Source organism: Sorex araneus, chromosome X (assembly GCF_027595985.1).
Source record: "Sorex araneus isolate mSorAra2 chromosome X, mSorAra2.pri, whole genome shotgun sequence".
NCBI classification, from domain to species: Eukaryota; Metazoa; Chordata; class Mammalia; order Eulipotyphla; family Soricidae; genus Sorex; species Sorex araneus.
In genome coordinates, this window is record NC_073313.1 from 141,043,841 (window position 1) to 141,049,232 (window position 5,392).

Here is a 5,392-nt window from a genome sequence, read left to right on the forward strand (position 1 = left end):
TCTTCATCCACAAGTATGCCAAATAATGTAAGTACTTATGTAGCACCAAATTTGGCTTCTCCATAAACAGTTTCCTTAATCCATTGAAGTTATTTCTACATCTGGTATGAGGTTTCAGGTTGTAATGTGATTGAGACTCACTCTTTTTATTAAACAATACTGATATTTAAGACATGTCTCTTGTAATCATCTTCCCATGTATTATGGACACAGTCATATGTACCACTACATGTTTGTAAGCATACAGACTTGCTTACCGAAAATAATTGACAATTTGACACTCAAGAAAGCATGTGAAAGGGCAGGAGACCTAGTACAGGGGCTAAGGGTCTTGCCTTGCATGCAGCCAAATCCATTCCATCGCTGGTACTACATATGGTCCCCTGAGCACTGCCAGAACTAATTCCTGAGCACAGAACCAGGAATAAGCTCTGAACACAGCTGTGTGTGACCTCAAAACCTAAAAGAAAAAATGAAACATGTTAAAGATCTAGTGTGCATGTAGACCTGGGTTTGATGCCTGGCACCACATAGTCCCCCTGAGCTTGGAACCAGCAGTACCCTGTGAGCATTGCTGGATGTAGTTCCTCAAACAAACAAACAAGTCTATGTTAATTAGGTGAGACAAAAGCTTAGGTCACCAGTTCGATCCCTGGCACCTGCATATACCCTAAGTATTGCCCGGAGTGATCTCTGAGCACAGAGCTGGGAGTAAGCCCGATACAACAGCTGAATTGCCCCAAAAGACAAAATAAACAAGCAAATAAAGCTTGGGTCAAAGGGAGATAGCTCAAAGGGCTGAGTTTACACTTTGCGTGTAGGAAGTCAGGCTTCAATTCCTAGCACTGCATAGTCCCCTTTAGTCCCCTTAACACTGCTAGAAATGATCCCCAGATAAACAGTAGGTCATTAGTAGCCCCTGATCACTGTCAGATGTAACCCAAAAGCAGAAGAATAAAATTTTAGCTCAAATACTTCAGAGAATCGGAGTTAGAGAGATGTACAGGGTGTTAAGGCTCTTGTTTGGTGTGTGGCCAACCCTGGCACCACATATCCCTACCCTGTAGAATGGCAGGAGTGCTCCCTGAGCATTTCTGGGTGTGACCCCAAAACTTTTTTCATAGAGTTGTCTAATAGTTGGAATATGGCAAAGATTTTGTGATGAAATAATAGCATGTATTCATATATAAGTTACAATGGACTGGAGACTATTTTTTTTACTTTTTGGGTCACACCTGGCGATGCACAGGGGTTACTCCTGGCTTTGCACTCAGGAATTATTCCTGGCGGTGCTCAGGGGGCCATATGGGATACTGGGAATCGAACCCGGGTCGGCCGCGTGCAAGGCAAATGCCCTACCTGCTGTGCTCCAGCCCCCTAAGTACTATTTTAAGTGCTTTATATTTAACACCTTCACTACACTCCTTTGACATAGGCATATTACTATCATCTCTATTTTGCAGATAAAAAATAGGCACAGAGTGGCCTAGAATCTTGATTAAAATCACGTATGTGGGGAATAGACTCTGAATTATTAGCTATGTGTTGCATGGTGCTTGTCTGGCTTGCAGCAGACCCTGGTGCAATCTCCAGCACCATATATGGTTCCCTGAGTATTTCCAGGGGTCACTCCTTATTGTATTACATTGAGTTGTCCTTGCTCCTCCCGCAGGGAGCTTAGGTTTATTGAGTTACTCCCACAGCAGTGCCCCTGAGGCACACCCAATTCCATCAAGCACTAATAATCCTATATTGCTTTTCTCTTTCCTTTATGTCACTTGCATGGTTTAGCAATGTCATTTTTTTTGCTTTTTGGGCCACACCCAGCGATGCACAGGGGTTACTCCTGGCTCTGCACACAGGAATTACTCCTGGCGGTGCTCAGGGGACCATATGGGTTGTGGGGGATTGAGCCAGGGTCAGCTGTGTGCGAGGCAAGTACCTCCCCACTGGACTATCTTCTCCGGCCTGCGATTTCTATATAACTTTGCTGTAAAAGGAAAGATGAGGATTAGACGTACTAGATGAGGACTAGAAAGAGAAGGACTAAATGAAGATTATAATGAAGGAGAGGACTTTGAGGTCTATGAGGAGACTAGGATGATGGAACTATGATCACCAAAACTATGCCTACGATTGTGCTGTAAGGGAGAGATCAGACTACGTGGGGGAGAAGAGAGAAATAAATGTCTATCAACCAGCCTGGGCCCTTCTTCTCTGTTCCCCCAGTCCTTCATCCGTCTGTTGTCGTGGGCCGGCCAGGCAAACAGTTCCCGGCCACCGAACACTCTAGTCCCTCACATGCCCCCACACTTTTTCTTGGAAACTCATAAGTTTCCAAGTACAGAACCATGAATAGCCCCTGAGCAAAGCTGTGTGGGGCCCTCAATACCCCCAAAAGTAAATAAAAATAAAAGTAATATACAGTTTTGTGGTGCTGAGTAATAGAACCCAGGGCCTTACACATGCAGCTTTATCTACGAGCTATTTCCAGCTTCCTCACCATTGACTATGCATCTATTTGATCAGTAGTCTTCCCTAGCCTAGTTCTCAAGGTTGTCTATAATTATGAATGCAGGAGTTTTTCTAGATTTAGTAGGGGTCTACTTTTTTTGTTTGTATTTTGGGTCATACCTGGTGATGCTCAGGGCTTATTCCTGGATCTGTACTCAAGAATCACCCCTGGGGGTGTTTAGGGAGCCAGGGTGCCAGGGATTGAACCCAGGTCGGCTCCTTGCAAGGCAAGTGACCAGCTCGCTGTACTGTCTCTCTGGGCTGAGGTCTACTTTTTTACATACATGTGCAAACTCTTGCACAAACTTTGTTGTATAGTGTATAAGACCCTTCATGAACTGGCCCCAGTTCATGCGTTACCTGCTACACTCCTCCTCCACTTCAAACATTCTCTTATAACACTGAATAACTTGACTCTTTGTAATTGTTGATTGTTTTGGGGTATTTTCTCTGGTTTCCTCTTTTTGAGGGGGTTGTGCCATACCTAGAAATGTGCAGGGCTTACTCCTGGTTCTGTGCTCAGGGCTCACTCCTATTGAGTTCAGGGAACCATCTGGTGTACCAGAGATGGAACTCTGGTGAGTTGCATGCAAGGCAAAGTACCTCACCTGCTAGATATATCTCTGTCCTTGCATACTTTCTCAGGGTTTCTAGGCCACACCAGGTAGTGCTCAGGGGCTACATCTTGGCTCTCATGTGGTTTAAACTCCTAAATCCAGATCAGGGATCAAACATGGGTCTCCTACATATCAAGCATCTTCTCAGCCTTTTGAAGTACTATTCAAACTTGACTATCTTCAGGTTTTTCTTTCTGTTTGGGGGAGGCTAGACCCATTGTGCTCAGGGCTCATTGCTGATTCTGTGCTCACGGATCACTCCTGGCAGGGCTGTGGGGATCAGATGTAGTGCTGGGGATTGAAACTGGGTCTGCTGTGTGGAAGGCAAGTACCTTACTCCCTGTTCTCTCTCTTGCCCAAGCTTCAGGTGCTTGTGGATGACAAGTAAGAATGGCACACACACAAACCACCAGACTTTTTTTTTTTGCTTTTTGGGTCACACCCGGCGATGCACAGGGGTTACTCCTGGTTCTACACTCAGGAATTACTCCTGGCGGTGCTCAGGGGACCATATGGGATGCTGGGATTCGAACCCGGGTCGGCCGCGTGCAAGGCAAACGCCCTACCGGCTCCAGGCCCAAACCACCAGACTCTTTAAGCATGACAGATCTTTATTTGCTGTGCGCATAGGTGATTCTCCATAGGCTCACTCTTCAATGGAATTCGAGGCAGCAGCAATGGGTTCGGCAGCAACCCCGGACAGCAGCAACCAACATGATTGGGACAGAAACTCCAACACCACATGGACCCAGGGACCTGTGATTGATTTACTGTATCTCTGTTTCTGCTATCTGATTGGTTATGCTCTTCGTAATTGTGGATTCCTGGGACTAATTGGATTTCACGTGCAATCAGAAATCTTGATTATCTGGCCCCACCCTCCTCCCTATCTGTCTTTGTCTCTACACTCTTTCAAGACTCTGAACCTAAATCCTTACACATATCTGTGTCCTTTTCTCGGCTACCATTAATTTGACAGGCTAAGCACCTAAGAAGTGTTAAAGTTATGTAAGTAATTACCACAATGTGTTAAATACTCTGATATACATTATAATGCGCGACAGGAATTCAGGAGGGAAAGACTCAATCACACTGGAGATCTTGCTGATAGGAAGGAGTGTGTTGAAGTTTTCACGTGGGGAATAACATTTAAGCTGAGTCTTGAACGATTCAGTGTCTGCCAGTTAAACTAGGAAAGGAATCCTCCAAACTAACTTTGGCTCCTCTAGCTTCTCGCACCTAAATCTTACTATAGATTCCACAGAAAATTGTCTCTTATCCATATTCTTTTAATCCTTGGGCCACTGCGCTATTGTAATAACTCTATAGTTGGTAATTCTTTCCTTCATGTTTAATTTTCTTTGGGGAGGGGATAAGCCCAGCAATGTGGTGAGGGGTTGTACCCAGTGGTGATAGGGGGATGGGAACATAGGGTACTAAGGATGGAACTGAGGCCAGCTGCATGCAACACATGAAATTTAAGCTCTGTTCTATTTCTCCAACCTCAAGATTTCTATTTTTTAGGGGGTTGGGCCACACTGGACTGTGCTTAGGGCTTAGTCTTTGCTCTGTGCTCAGGGATCACTCCTGGTGGTTCCTGGAGACCCCTCTGCAGTGCCAAGGATTCGGACACTTGCAAGGAAAGTGCCTAGTACCTGTACTGTCTGCCCCTACCCGTTTCTTGTTGGGCTTCTTTTGTTGTGGGGGGCATACTCGATGGTGTTCAAGGCTTATTCCTGGCTATGTGATCATGGATCATTTCTGGTGGGGATTGGGGGAACCATACGCAGTGCTGAGGATTGAATCTGGGTCCGCTCAGCTTCACACAAAGCCAGTGCCTTACCCTACTATCTCTTTGGCGCCTCCCTTCCCTTTGTTGTTGCAGTGACTGGAGGGAGTCACACTTGCCTGTCTGGTGTTTGCCAGGGGCTGCAAATCAGGTTGCTGTGCTCACTGTGGTTTGTGCAATGCTTGCATGCATTTGGGGGGTTTAATTTCCTGGGTATAGTGCTTATACATCTTTTTTTGTTTTTGTTTGTTTGTTTCTGGGCCACGCTCGGTAGTATTCAGGGCTTACTCTTGCTCTGCACTCACGGTTCATTCCTGGTGGCACACAGGGGTCCATACAGGATGCCGCAGATCAAACCTGAGCCTTACCTGCTATATTATCTCTCTGGCCTCCTACTTACATGTATTTTAGTTGTGGTGTTTTCCAGGGAATCACATCTCTTTTAATTTTTTTAAATTAAAAATATTTTAAA